At 45.3% G+C, this 15,642-nt stretch overlaps 1 protein-coding gene across 10 annotated transcripts in view; it reads left to right on the top strand.

The window, feature by feature from the left end:
- Positions 1-854: 854 nt before the first annotated feature.
- Positions 855-15,642, top strand: part of CHD6 (chromodomain helicase DNA binding protein 6) — a 128,581-nt gene continuing 113,793 nt past the window's right edge. For 5 of the 10 annotated variants that reach the window (XM_077335234.1, XM_077335242.1, XM_077335233.1 and 2 more), the window contains exons 1-2: positions 1,121-1,342; positions 10,583-10,729. The gene's annotated coding sequence lies outside the window, so the exon portion shown is untranslated. Of the gene's footprint in view, positions 876-1,120; positions 1,343-10,582; positions 10,730-15,642 lie in introns of those variants that run through there. The other 5 variants (XM_077335239.1, XM_077335237.1, XM_077335238.1 and 2 more) reach the window with 3 other exon arrangements.

Below are 15,642 nucleotides of genomic sequence, written 5' to 3' on the forward strand. Positions count from 1 at the left end.
GAAACTCAGGCCTTTCCCAGTTCTGCTAGATGTCAGGAACTGAACCGGAGACCTTCTCTATGCACAGCTTCCACCCTGCCATAGACTCTTGCTAGTTTAAACAATCAACATTGGTTTCCTGCATCCTGGGCAACTGGGAAATCCACCAACATCTGCCATTTCATAACAAAGCTGGATCGAGCAATCTGTCATAAATGTGGGTTGGGATATGAACTGAGCATGTGGCGAACCAACTCTACGTCTCCTTCACCGTGTACAGATGTTTGGCATGACTCCGCTCCATCCCACCGTATCAATCTGGTCATATTTTCCGAAGACTAACACCGACTCCACAGCCTGCTTATGGAAAAATAAATAACCGTCGCAATATGAAAAAGTCTCCGACGTTTCTTTTCTAGGGGTTCCTCAACGAATACTTCATAGGAACGCTGTGGGAAGCGGCGTAATAATCGCCCGCACCGCCCTGGCACCTGCCTGGCACCAATTAAATCACATTAGCAATCAGTTAACAAAATGCAGGGCTTCGGGACGTGTTTTGTTAACGCTCGTTGCAGTGATCAGTACGCAGATTTGCTGGGCGGGGAGAACGGGTCTAGCAAGGAGCAGCCTGCCCCTCCGGAGTTCGCAGACGAAGGAAACTTGACCCCTCCCCACCCCTTCCCCGGTCCTTTGCCCGTTTCGTCTTCTTCCCAGATCCGAAAGACCTGCAGCGTCCTGCTGAGAGGTTGCACATCCCACCTCCAGACACTGTGCTTGAAATGCAGGAAATTTCACATCCGGGAAATGAAAAGCGAGCAAAGACGTGGAATGAAGGGGGGGGGAGAGGTTTTATTCCCTCCCTCCCTCCTCCTCCTCCGCTTTTAATGCTGGCTGAAGTAAGTAAAAACCCCCTTGATTGGAGGATGCGGGGGGAGAGGAATCTCCCCCACCCCTGCCACCCCTAGGAAGTTACAGCCTCCGCTGCCGCGGGTGGCAGAGCTGGGGACCTCCGAAGGGGGCCAGCGGAGGGCCGGGGCTGCGGATCCGGGAGGCGCACGGCATTACGCGGGGGAGGGGGGGAATTGCACGGTCCCTGCCCCAGCCAATCCCAGCCGCGATCACATCAATGCAAATAGGAGCACAATGGAGCTAGCAATAAGCGCGCTGCAGCCAAGCTTGGAGCGGGCCGCGCATGGCTGACGGGCCGCCTCTCCAATGGCAGGCGCTGGGGGGCTGCGGGTGGCCAGTGGCTGCGGCGTGGGGGCGTGCCGGGGCCAGGCTAGGCTGTCCTTGCAGGGTGTCTGGGCTAAACTTCACCAAATAATAGCTGTTTGTATTTTGGCTGCTGCAGGAGCCATTTTAGGTAAGTTGGGCTCTGAACTTTTTATTGGCGCGCCGGGCGGCGGCGAGGGGCGCGCGGGGTGCTGGGGCCGGCCCCGGGGCAGCCTATGAATGAACTCCGGGCTCGCGGGGCACGGTCGCCACCGGAGGCGGAGGAGCCGGCGGGCGGGCGGGTGAGCGGCCCGGGCGCGTTGGCGGCGGCGGCGGCGGGGGAGGGGGCTGGCCAGGCGCGTAGTTTCCCTCCCAGACACTGTCATGGCGTTGGGGCGGCTCTGTCCTTGGGAAGACAGAGAGGGAGAGAGAGGGAGGGGACGGTGCCTGTGATGCCCTTGCGCAGAGTTGCGAGGGAGGGAGGGAGGGAGGATGAGGATGCCCATGTGGAGCCAGCCGGGCAGGGATGCCCCGTAGGCTTCCCCTTGCAGCGCCAACCTGCCCCCTTCAAGCACAAGGCTCGGGAGAGGGGAGGGAGAGAGGCCGCAGCTCCTCCCCTCCTCCGGGCGGGCGGGCGGGCGGGCGGGCAAGCCGTGGGGGTAGGACTGTGGCCGCGCTGGCGCTGCCCCTCCAGCCCCCAGAAGTTCTCTGCGCCTGCCCACTGTCTCGCATGGGTGGCGATCCGAAGGATGCGCCGTCCAACCCCAGCGGCGACTCCCGCGGGTCTGGTCCCACGCACTGCAGTTTGCTGCCGCTCTTTCTCCACCCCCCCCTCTCCTCCCACCCCCGGCCAGGGGAAGAAAAAAAAATCCAGTCCAGCCCACCTGCCTCTTTTACAGATCCATCCACAATACGTCCATGAGTCATGTGCATTCCTGCAACCATGACCAAGTTTGGTGCAATTCGGGGGCTGGAGAGAGATTAGCATCGGTGGAGAGAGTTGGAAACTCCATCCGTCTCTCCACCCCTCCCTTTCATTGTTTTGTGTGCCTGCCAGCAACGTTGCCATCGGGGTGACCGGCCTGGAGCTGGTTGGGCTGGTCAGTCGTTGCAGGCTTGATCCCCTCCCCCCAGTTAGGATGCTTCAGAGATTTCCAAGGAGAAAGAAGCTGGTCCCCGCCTTGTGTGACAGCTGTAACTTCCATAGTGCAGTATGTTGTGGTTATGTGACTATGTTCTGTGATGATTCTAGAGTCATTTGCATAGTATGACACATGCAGCGCTGGGTGGCTGAATGGCATCATAAGGACAAATGTGAACCTGGGAAAGTGCGCACACTGACTCCAAGCACTAGTAACTTATGAAGTGCAGAGGTAGCACAGTATGATATGTAGCTAAGCAGAGCCCTTAGTCAGTGAAGTGTTCCCAAATAACCCTTTGGGATTGGGAATATGAATCAGTTCCTGTGCATGCTACAAAATGGTTATGAATGTGGGATGTACTAGTATCCAGTAGTATAATGTCTAATGTAGTGGAAATGCCAGTATGTGGTACCATTAGGACACTGTAATGTGAGAAAGATATCATAAAAGCTGCTGTTTTGTACTTTGCGTGGTATTTAGCAAAATGTAAATTCATATGGTCTAGTACGGTAACATGGCTAACAGCAAAACGTCTCATTGTTTTAGTGATATCTCAGGGCTTCTTGACCTAGGGCATGCAAGGACATCTTCTAACCCTGAACTGATTAGAAGAAACAAATGAAAGCAATTAATGAGCCAGGCTTTCTGTTCTTCACAAGCAGCTGTGGATAGCAATAGTCACCGGCTGCCAACTGATCCGTCCCATTTCTCTTGCTGTGCGTAGCGCAAACACAGATCTGTTGTGATGTTGCAGTGGTTGCCACAATATAAGAGGAATGGAAAGTTACATGAGAGTCACAGCTCATTAAGTCTTTTGCTGTTGTCTCCCTGCAAATTCATGGTTGCATTGCACTATCCTAATACTCATTGTTTTGATGACATCTTTGGGGAATTTTTAATGACTTGTACCAGGGATTCTTGCTGGTAATCGGAATGGATTTCTTAGGACTGATCAATATCCTTTTTAGGTTAAACAGTACAAGTCGGAGGGAAACCTGTGAACTAACAGAAAACATGTAAAGAGAGAAGGAGAAATAAATTGTCATGTGATTGCTGAATAGTGAGACCATTTTTAATACAAAGCTGAGTGTTTTCTCTATTGATTATATATTTCTACCAATTCTGTTAAACTTTAAGTAAAGTTGGAAAGTTCTGCGAGGCATTTTATATTTTTGGTGGTGTTCTTCAGTAAGGATGTTTCCCCAGTGATGGCTTAACTAGATGAGCTGCTGGGAGATCTGTGATATTGGTCTTTCTGGTGTGATTGGTTAGCAGTTTGGATCAGGGACTTGTGGATAGAGAAGAGGGCACTTATAACCCTACATGGTATTGGCAGACAGAACCAGGTTCCCAGTTGGACTCCTGTGAATGTGGGATGGAAAAAAATGACAGACAAATGGGGTGGTTGCCTTCTTTCTTTCCAAGGCTGATAATGGTATGGGAGGGTGGTGTAATTCTGCAAAGTCCTTTGGTGGTGGAGGAGTTAAACCCACTTTTTTGCCCCTGTGTTGTCCTTATCCAGATATAGGTGCCACACAAGTGCTTTTTCTACTTGGAATCATAGAGTTGGAAGGGTCCATAAAGGCCATCTAGTCCAATCTCCTGCTCAACTTTTGAAAACACTGATCTCCTAATGTCTCATTTAGTGAGACTCTGTCAGAGTGTGGTGTAGTGGGTGGGCAGCTGGAAAAAAATCAGTTTCCTGCTTACCTATGTAGCTAATTGGGTGACCTTCGATCAATCATTGTCTCTCAGCCTGACCTGTCTCTTCTACTCTGTCTTAAAATCCTTGGAAGAAGGTGGGATATAAACATTTAAAAAACATTGCAAACCCTTGAAGATTCTTTCTCTGACATAGAATTTGCGCTTTAGATTTAGACATACTTCTTACACAGGTGGTACGATCCGAACTGGCATGATTCTTTATATTGAAAGAAAAACATCCCTGCACGTAGAAGGTTAACATGTTAGGGAAATGATTCTGGCATCTGTTTTATATATGGAAAGAACCTGTTTGTACAGATGAAAAGTTGAATCCCTCTTGCCAGGAATGCAGCCAAGAATAGGCTGGCACCTCACTAAGAACTGGACTTTCTTTGTACTAGAGCTGGTAATATTTTATTGGGCTTTAAAAATAAAGTTAGGATGGGGAGCACTGATTGTTATTCCAGTGAGACTTTGTAAACTTAGATATTTTGATGCTGTTATTCAGTTAAATTGTCACAAGTCATATTCTTTAGGGGATGATAAAATCAGAGTCCAGTAGCACGTTTAAGACCAACTGTTATGATGGTCAGTTCTTAGTCTGATGAAGAGTGCTTGCACTCGAAAACTCACACCTTGAATGGATCTTTGTTGGTCTTAAAGGTGCTACTGGACTCTGATTTTATTGGACTCTGATTTTATTGTCCTACTTCAGACCAACACGGCTACTCATTTGAATCTATCTTTAGGGGATGATATTCTGGTGTTGTAGGCATACATATTGAAGTACATGTTCCAGATTTAACACGTCAATTATGTAAATTTGGAGGGATTACCTGCTACAGTTCTTGTAATAACAGCAGCCAAAAAAGGACTTTTCCTTTAATTAGAATGTGTGGCATATACCTACAGGCTATGCTTCTAGATTGTTATTCATTTTGAACCCTGTGTTCGGTTTGAATGACTGAAATATTTTGTCTCAGGGGATTGCCTGTATCTTTACATTACTGGCAGAGAGTTTGATGAATAAGTCCCCAAAGTTGAACTTTGCACACTTTGCACAACTGGGTAGTGCTAGTGCGTGATTTCAATAACACTGTTCACAGGTATATCTTGGTATCAGGGGAGACTGAAGTTGTGCCTCTTGGGACTCAGTAGGAACTGAACAACCTGGTCGTTGTAGTCCCTGGTAAGATGTTTTCTATGCAATCCTGCTGGAACGTCTGGTAAACGAGCGTATCTTTGTGGGATGCTCTTTCTCCGATACCGTTAATACACTTGGAGTCCTGTGATAGTCTTGGCAGAGGAATGTGAATTACTGGAACTTCGGCTGCAAACTTTTATTTGTATGTTTCTGTCTTCCCACTATCCAAACAGTATGTGGAAAGCAGAAGTAACTTACCTTGTCTTCACAAATAGGAGCTAATTGTTGGGCTAGGATCTGGAAAACCCACATTCAAATAACCACTTTGCCATAGAAGCTGGTTGCCTGCCCTTGGGCCAGTCACACAATCTTAGCGTAACCTGCGTTGCAAGGGTGTTCTGTGGATAAAGTGGAGGACAGGAGATTTGTGCAAGTCACTTTGGGTCCACTTTCGGAAGAAATGTGGGATATAAAGGTTAAAAATATGTTGTTTTTTTGAAATTTGACTTCATCATGGCCTAGTTTAATCATTATGCTCTCACAAATATGAGCCTCTGGAAGCATTGCTTTTAACCTTGGCTATAAATAAGGAAAATATGGTGATATTGTTACCCAAATTAGATTGGAATGAGAAATTTAGCTTGTGAGAAGGGTAACAATAGGATTCTCCACCTGTGTATTCCTTCCTTTAGCAACTCACACAGATATTAGCTTAAATAAAATCAAAGAATCATAGAGTTTGAAGAGACTTCCAGGTCATCTAGTCCAACCCCCTGAAGAATGTAGGGAATTCACAACTACAAGCCCACCTGCAGTGACCCAAATTCCATGCCCAGATGATCCCCCCCAAACAAAACAAAACACCTGGAGGAAATTCACCTCCTGACCACGAAGTGGCAATTGGCATTTCCCTGGGCATGCAAGAAAGGACCACAAGATCCAAGCACTGACACAATCCCTGCTGCCCACCCGTTTACAGTCTGCTCAGGTTTATAGAATCAGCGTGTCAGACGGCTATATAGTCTATGCTTAAGAACTTCCAAAGAAGGAAAGCCCACCACCTCCTGAGGAATCCTGTTCCATTGAGGATCTGCTTAACTGTCAGGACCTTCTTCCGGATGTTTAGCTGAAATTTTTTTTGAATTAATTTCATCCCATTAGCTCTGGTTTGACCCTCTGGGAAAACAGTAAAAACAAAGCTGCTCCATCCTCTCTCTGAAGGCCCTTCAAGTACTTGAAGCTGGATATCCTGACACCTCCTAGGTGTAAACTGCACGGAGCTTTTATTCCAATCTCAGGTCGATTCAGTCCCTGCCGTCTACACAGAATGCGATTTCTGTTTTGATTTCGGGCGATATAATTTTCCTTCTGCAGCAAGAAGGATTGATCTGGAGTGACCCTATCTTTATTGTGCGATATCTTAGAGGGCTTTTAAACCTCAATATTTTAAGATTTGGATTGAGAAAGCAGGCTGTTTTGAACCTTTGTGGTAGAGACACCCTGATTGGCCAAAGGTGGCCATGTGACAAGCTTGCCTTAAAGGAGAAGCCCCTAATTTCTCTCAACTTCTGTCGGTCTTGGATTTTTTCTCCCTCGTCTGCCTTCTTTGATCCTCTCCCCCCCCTCCTCCAAGAAAATAAAGAGGCTCCCTGCTTGGCTCCTCTCCCCCCTTTCAAGAAAAGAAAGAAGGAGGCTTGGCTCCCCCCCCTTCTGAACTACCCTAACCATGTGCAGAACACTTTCCTGTTTCAATGGGGAGGGGGGAAGAGGAAGACCTGAGTTCAAATCGATCTGAATTCAACAGGATTGACAATGGAATAAAAAAAGTAAGTGCAGACTCTGCCCTAGTCATCTTTGCTCTGGGCTAAATAGACTCTGGGTTCCCTCAACCTTTCCTTATACAACTTGGTTTCTAAACCCTTCTCCATCTTCGTTGCCGTTCTCTGGATGTGCTCCACTTTGTCTATATCCCTCTTTAATTGTGGTGCCCAAAACTGAACACAGTACTCTAAGTGAGGTCGAACCAGAGCAGAAAATGATTTTATTGGAAAACAAACTGAAAATAAAGCTAGCATATTTGCACCCAAAAGAAAAATACAGGTGAGATAGTGTGCTATGGCAGTATAATTGGGGGGGAAATAAATATATGTTTATTTTGTGAAGTCCAAGAAGAAACAGCAAATGTAACCAGTGCTCTGGGTATATGCAGGATATCTAGAGGAGACACACACAGAAGAAAAGTGAGTCCACACGTAATGGGAGTATGAGAAGAATCCCAGAGATTCTTTGGTGTGTGCCTTAAACAGCCAGATTTGTGTCTCTTCAACTTTCTCAAACAATGGACTTGACAAGATTGCTCTTGTAACGTAAAGAAATCAGGGAGGTGGAGTGGACAAGGTGTTCTTGTCTGGGGTGTACAAAACATGGAACTGGAGATGCTGGGGACTGAACCTGGGACCTTCTGCATGCCAAGCAGATGAAGATAAATAGAATTGGTTTTATGTACCCTGATTTTTACTGCCTGAAGAAGTCTCAAAGCAACTTACAATTGCCTATCCCTCTGCTCCACAACAGTAGGTGAGACTGAAGCTCTGAGAGGAACTGTGACTGGCCCAAGGTCACCCAGCTAGCTGCATGTAGAGGAGTGGGGAATCAAACCTGGTTCTCCAGATTAGAGGTCGTGCTCTTGTCCACTTCACCGTTAGCTCTTCCTCTGAGCTACAGACCCTTTTAGCTAACTTTTATTTAACAGGGACTCATAGTGATAGAGATGTAGAGGCCTGGGAAAAATCAGAAAAATCTAGAGTTCTTATGCACTCCCCCCCCCCCCGACCCTCAGTTTTTTTCAATGGAAAATTTAAATATTTTTTGAAACAAATTCTACAAAATACTTTCTGGTTCTGCATGAGTTATGTGCTTTTGAAGGCAAGGCTTTATTCTTAAAATGCTTTCTAAGAACTGTGGTGTGAAGTTTTTAAATGTATGAGTGAAGAAGAAGAAGAAGAAGAGTTGGTTCTTATATGCCGCTTTTCCCTACCCGAAGGAGGCTCAAAGCGGCTTACAGTCACCTTCCCATTCCTCTCCCCACAACAGACACCCTGTGGGGTGGGTGAGGCTGAGAGAGCCCTGATATCACTGCTCGGTCAGAACAGCTTTATCAGTGCCGTGGCGAGCCCAAGGTCACCCAGCTGGTTGCATGTGGGGGAGCGCAGAATCGAACCCGGCATGCCAGATTAGAAGTCCGCACTCCTAACCACTACACCAAACTGGCTAGAGAATGTTAATTCCTTTGACTGTGAAAAAAGGTCGTTAAGGTTTGGGCAGATGTCAAAGAGAGCTTATCTCATGTTCCTTAGCCATAGTGGTGAACAGAGCCTGGCTTCACGACTGAAATGGTTGATGTGCATGCCAACATAATGAATGCTTCTTGGCTTTGCTCCTCCCCCTTCAGCTACCTTTACAAATAAAAAAATAAACAAGTCCACATGTTTATCTGTTTATCCCATGAGAATAAATTTTGAAAAATGAATTTTTTTTTAAAGGGAACAACTTCTCTGGGAATTTGTGGTATAACAGTTATTTATTTAGAATGTTTGTATCTTGCTTTTCTTCCGAAAGGAATCCAAAGTGCTCTTTCTCTCTCTCTCCCCTGCCCTCTCAGACAAAACAATAATATGTCTTGGATTTGCTGAGATTCTGCACAAGGTTTACCCCAGGCACTGCGAGTCGTGGGATAAGAGCCCTGGAGCTCATGTTTCTGGATGTGCACTGTCAGTCAGTAGGTTTCCAGTATAAGGTGGAATCTGACAGACTGCGTCCATCATGCATTTGTACGGTAGTGTCCAGAACATGTATTTCTTGCATAGACTGGTTAATGGTCAGGATGCTGGTGATTACTTCTGAAGCCCTGAATGGTCTGGGACCTTCATAGCTGTTGAACCACATCTTCTGACATGTACTCCCCCCTGAAATTTACATTTTCGAACCTGCAATCTGCTTGTGTTGCCTAGCCCCCAGGATGTTCATCTGGCATCTACGAGGATGAGAGCCTTCTTTGTGATGGCCCCATCCTGGTAGAACCAGCTGTCAGATGGTACACAGGGCCTGCAGGACTTATCTAAGTTCTGCAGAGCCTGCAAAGCAGGCTCTTCGGATCTATTAGTCATTAGCTTTTCATTAGTCAGATATATTTTTGTGGGCTGTCTCATTTTTTTTGTATTATGTTTTTAATTGATGTTTGTTAATAAGAGTGTTAATACATTGTCTGTTAGCCACCTTAAGACTGCATGGCAGCAAGAGACAGCATATAAATTTAATAATAGTAATAGTGGGGGTCAAGTTGTTGAATGCCTAGTGGAATTTACCCAGAGCTTCTTTACCATATGACTAGATAATAGAAATGTCACCAATGCAATACAGGTTTAAGAAAGGTGCAAGTAGACAGGGATTTAGGAAGTGTTGCTCCAGCTTGGTCATGAAGATATTGGCATACTGTAGTACCATGTGGGTGCCCATGGCTGTACCATTAATCGGAAGGTACAAGTAATGATCAGATTTGAAGTCGTTATGGTTGAGAACAAAATGGTAGAATTTAGTGGCAAGGTTAGCTATTGTATTGCCAGAAATGTTTCTTATTTTATATCTGTATTCTCACCAGTCCTGAAGAGCTACGATGATGATGTTATCCGTTCAGTCATGTCCGACCCTCAGCGATTCTGTAGGAAAGTTGCCATATGTTTCTGTCAATGACTGCTTCGTTTAGAGCTATACATCCTCTAATTCATTTTTTGTCTTATTTGAAATAGTAGATTGGAATGTAATGAATGTAATGTAATTTGGGATGGTAGGTTGGAATGTATAAGGGGATGATAGAGCATGATAGCAGGGTCTCAGTTAATTACTCTCAGCATTCCTCTGTTAAGAAGGGTACATCTGCCCATCAATCTCCAATTTTGATATATTTATCTCTGTCCCTATGTTTTCCCCATGGAAAACAAACAACAGTGGTTATGTAAGCTAAGCTTGTTGTTCCAGATTGTTTAACACCTTTATTATGATGTATATTTTGATGTATATTACTTTGCTGCTCATCCTCTACCTGTATGTATGGTTTGATAAATTCCATTTCAATGTATCTGAAGAAGAGTGTGTGCATACAAAAGCTTATACCCTGAATAAAATTGTCACTGGACTAGAACTTTGTTCTGTTGTTTCAGACAAACATGACTATCCACCAGAATGTATCTCCAGCGTTAAAATTCAGTTATTCTGTACAAGTGAACTGTTGGTGTTTAAAAGGAAAAGTGTGTTTTTAATAATCTGTGCTGTGGGGTTTGGTTTGATTATTTGCTACTGCTAGATGCAAGCAAGCAACTTGAAATATTTGTTAATTCTTCTGAAGGTGTCTTGTGCAGAATTACTTCATTGGCCCATGTAGCTCCATGCTGTCTGCTTTCACCGGCATCAGCTGTCTTCCTTCTTAGGCAGAGAAAGATCCTTTCTACCACATGCTGCCTGAGGTCTGCAAAGTATGTGCTCTACCATTAAGGTAACTTCCCTTCCTTTTCTTAAAGCTACCCAGCATCTCAAAAAGGGAAAAAAAACCAAACCTGTGTTTACTTTATATTTTTATTGTTGTTTCCTAAGGGCTGAATGTGATTTTTTTCCTGATTGTTAGAAGTAGTAGTAATATTATTATATAATAATGTTGCCCTGTAATTTAGTACTCCATGTACATAATCACCTTGATCAGAGTACTGTGAATGAAGAAGTGTACAAATTATGCATAGACGTAAGCAAGCCCGCTGTAATCCCAATACAGCAGGCGCTAGGCAAGGGAGCCCCCGGCAGCTGCGCGCAGGGCAGCTGGCAGGGGCTCCCTGGCCGGTGGCCTGACGCGGCGAGAGGCGCTTCGCGTCAGGCCGCCTGCCAGGGCCGCCTGCCAGGGCCATGTCAGGCTGCCCCTTCTCTTGGCGTGTCAGGCTGCCGGCCAGGGAGCAACTGTGAGCCGCGCTATGCGCGGCTCACAGTTGCTCCGTTGTCGGCGGGGCGGGAATCGGAGAGTCCAATCGCGCTTCGCACCTGCCGATTGGCCCCGCCGATGGTCTCTCCGGAGGAAGGGGCCAATCGGCACCCTTCCTCATCCCGGACAGACCCTGCCCTAACTCCTCCCCCTAAGCCCTTACGGCTTTACGGGGTTAGGATCATCATGTGTATTAATCACAAGTGTATTTTTTGTTGAGGAACTTCTGGCAACCTGGTGCATGCATATACAGCAAAATAGATACATGCTCATTGTTTGCATATTCCCCCATTTATTTATTTCTGTAATGTGTATCTCATCCATCTGCCAAAACACTTTAGGTGGCATACACATAAAATGATGCAAATGTAAACATTAAACTAAAAATAATCAAGCCACCAGTAAAATGATTAACATAGAAGTGACTGTTACATGGAAGTGTTCTCCATGTAAGAAGAAAGTGGTTCTGAAAAATATGCAAGGCTTGCGTGGCAAATATTAACTAGGAAGCTCATAAAATTAGCATATACTATCACTATATTTATGTGTGTTTTGACCTATCCTGCAGTGTGCAGTTAAGCTGTATATATTTTAATTTAATTCAGTATAGTATTTCTATCCTGCGCTTCCCTAAAGGGCTCAGAGTGGATCGTAGCATATTAAAAAAATACAGGCATTTAAAAATCCTACAAAAATTTTAAATATACAATATTAAAATTCAAATAACTTACAGAGTTTCTCTGAACTTGTAAAAACTACCGGGCTGAATGGTATGTCCTTTTCTATGGTTGTTGCTGTGCTCTGACTCATATTTCATTGTATGACATAGTAGGCGCGTTGGAGATCTCATAACTGAATGTTACATTAAAACAACCGTCTTTCTCTTCAGTATTATGTCATTGGTGTTGCTTTTCTCTTGTTACGTCTCCCCCAGCACCCACCACCTATCTCAGGAGTCCATGCTACCTGTTGTTGATGGAAGTAGACAAATGTTGGTAGTCATTTGCCATATATGGCAGTAATGATATCTTCTCCTCACTCACTGTTTCTATCAACTGAAGAGACTAAGTCGTTTAATGCAAGGGTAGTCAACCTGTGGTGTTCCAGATGTCCATGGACTACAATTCCCATGAGCCTCTGCCTACGCTTGCTGGCAAGGGCACATGAGAATTGTAGTCCATGGACATCTGGAGGACCACAGGTTAACTACCCTTGGTTTAATGGACAGAAAGATAAGAGAAGAGCTGGTTTTTTGTACTGTGCATTTTACTACCCAAAGGAGTCTCAGAGTGGCTTACAACTGGCTACCCCAGACCCACTATATCAACTCATTGCTGTTCTTGGGGATCCCACAGACTCTTGAGGCAACATTTTAAGGGTGTCATGCATTGCAGCGGGAGGGTGGATGTAGAAAAGACCTTTTTCACAGTGAATTCCTCCTGAAGTCTTTGGATACAACCCAGGAAATTGTAAGGTTTGACTTCAAGTACCTGGTAAGCCATGAATTTCCGTGAGTATCATTAAGCCAGTAATAATTCCCTGTCAGGAGCTGAACATAAAATGGGATAGATTCAGGTGGGTAGCCTTGTTGATCTGAAGGAACAGAATAAAGTTTGAGTCTAGTGGCACCTTTAAGACCAACAGACTTTTATTTAAGATGTAAGCTTTTGTGTGCATGCACAGTTCTTCAGACACAATGAAATGGGAATTTACTAGTCCACACATATAGGCAGAGGGTGAGCAATACATTAGTATTCAGCATAATGAAGTTGTTTAAGAGATTCAAGGATGATATAGGAAAAAAGAGCTAAGTTTAAAACATCATTTGTTTGGGTTCAACTCTAGGGGGAAAACATAGTGAAGGAAATAAATATGTCAAGATTGGAGGCTAATGGATAGATGCATACCCAGTTGTAGAACTCTGATAATAAGTAACTGAAACTCTCCCATTTGTCTCCACCCAAGCTTGGAGGGGATGCCCCTAGTAAGAGAACAGAGGTTTCTAGTGACGGTTAATCGACACAGTGTCTCAACGACAAGGGCAGTTATTTTGCAGTGAAAATATGGGTAGGCGGGTATTTACTCCCAAATAAGGCCTAAGTAGAAGGAGAATCTTTCTAAGGAGGAGAAGGAGGACCCCTTCCTAGGTAGCAAAGGGGAATCAGGGGTGTATTTCCTAAAAGAACTTCATTCATCTAAGAAGGCAGTGGGGGACTGGTTCATCCAAAAAGGGGGAAAGTGGTGGTATAAGCTAAGCATGCCCACTTTCTAGGAGCCAAAGGGAGTCCAGGAAAACTCTGTAGATTAAAAGAACAAAGAAAAACAAACATTATTTGGGAATAAACACAGTAAAGAAACCTCTCAGTTTAAGGAAACATTAACATTTGAAAGAAAAATCTAAGAACATCTGAAAAGGCTGTAATTAAGAACAAGAAGCTGTGAAATAACTGATTTGTATAAAGAAAACTGATTCCTCAATTCCAACTACTCTTTCCCTCTTTGTAAATAAAATCTTTAATTAGTTTGTTAGTAGTAATGCCTCAGTGCCATTCTGACAAAGAGTTTCTTTTAAAAGAAAGGACAGGTCTACACCTTCTCAAAAGACTCCAGGGCTGAATAAAGCCCAAAAAATCTAACTGTGACAGGTTGGGACATTTATTGGAGAGCCAGTTTGGTGTAGTGGTTAGGAGTGTGGACTTCTAATCTGGCATGCCAGGCTCGATTCTGCACTCCCCACATGCAACCAGCTGGGTGACCTTGGGCTTGCCATGGCACTGATAAAACTGTTCTGACCAAGCAGTAATTTCTGGGCTCTCTCAGCCTCACCCACCCCACAGGGTGTCTGTTGTGGGGAGAGGAATGGGAAGGCGACTGTAAGCTGCTTTGAGCCTCCTTCGGGTAGGGAAAAGCGGCATATAAGAACCAACTCTTCTTCTTCTTCAAAAAAGCTATGCTGCAAAGGCTAACACCTTTTCTTTTTGGAGGCAAAACTTACTTCACAGTGGGGAAGTGTGTTTGGGAACCATCACACCAACTCCTGTGCAAGAAGGACACAGAACTCTTTCACAAACTTGTGCAAGAGAACTATCTAGTAGATTGCGCCCATGGTGCCTGCTTCCCCCTCATGGGAAGTTCAGCTCTGGAGCCAGCACTGCTATGGCAAGAAGTAGTGGTTGGAAGTAGGAGCCTATGAACCCAACCGGATGTCCACCAAAAGATTCACTATAAAAGCAGTTTCAGCTAGGCCCTGAGTGTCTGTCAGAATGCATCCAGTCTTCACAGGAATTGATTTTAGGTGTGTAGCTGTGTTGGTCTGAAGCAGCAGAATAAAGTTTGAGTCCAGTGGCGCATTTAGAAGAAGAGTTGGTTCTTATATGTTGCTTTTCTCTACCGAAAGGAGGCTCAAAGCGGCTTACAATCCCCTTCCCTTTCCACAAAAGACACCCTGTGGGTGAGGCTGAGAGAGCCCTGATATCACTGCTCGGTCAGAACAGTTTCATCAGTGCCGTGGCGAGCCCAAGGTCACCCAGCTGGCTGCATGTGGCGGAGTGCAGAATGGAACCCGGCGTGCCAGATTAGAAGTCCGCACTCCTAACTACTACACCAAACTGGACCAGCAGAGTTTTATACAAGGTATAAGCTTCTGGTGTTGCTAATAACAGCTGTGTGTAGTTGTTTGAACTGGAGGTCTATAGAAGACTTATATATCTACTTTTTATAGAGTACAGATCTTGGGTAGGATACATGTGGCCTGCTGCCAGGCTCTTTCCTTCTTATCTACGGACCATAATAAGAGTCAGCTGGATCAAATCAGTGGTCCACCAAGAAGAAGAAGAAGAGTTGGTTCTTATATGCTGCTTTTCCCTACCCGAAGGAGGCTCAAAGCGGCTTACAGTCGCCTTCCCATTCCTCTCCCCACAACAAACACCCTGTGGGATGGGTGAGGCTGAGAGAGCCCTGATATTACTGCTCGGTCAGAACAATTTTATCAGTGTCGTGGCGAGCCCAAGGTCACCCAGCTGGTTGCATGTGGGGGAGCGCAGAATCAAACCCGGCATGCCAGAATCGAACCCGGCATGCCTAGTGCAGCTTCATGCCATACACAATGGCCAGCCAGTTTCTCTGGAGGTCCAATAACAGGGTGTTGGCTCCTGGCACTGATGTTGCCTCCTGGCACTGGGATTCAGATGATTATTGCCTCTGAATGTGGAGGTTTCCTTTAGTCACCATGGATAATAGCCACTGATAAACCTGTCCTCCACAAAATGTCTCACCTTCTAAAGCCATCTGTGCCTGTGGCTATCACTATATCCTCTGGCAGCGAATTCCGCACTTCAGTGACTTGTTTAGAAAAATGGTATTTCCTTTCGTATGTGCTGAATCTACTACCTATCAGCCTCGTTGAATGCCTTCAGGTTCTGGTATTTTGGGGGAGGCAG

This window comes from Paroedura picta, chromosome 4, assembly GCF_049243985.1.
Source record: "Paroedura picta isolate Pp20150507F chromosome 4, Ppicta_v3.0, whole genome shotgun sequence".
In the NCBI taxonomy this organism is placed as follows: Eukaryota; Metazoa; Chordata; class Lepidosauria; order Squamata; family Gekkonidae; genus Paroedura; species Paroedura picta.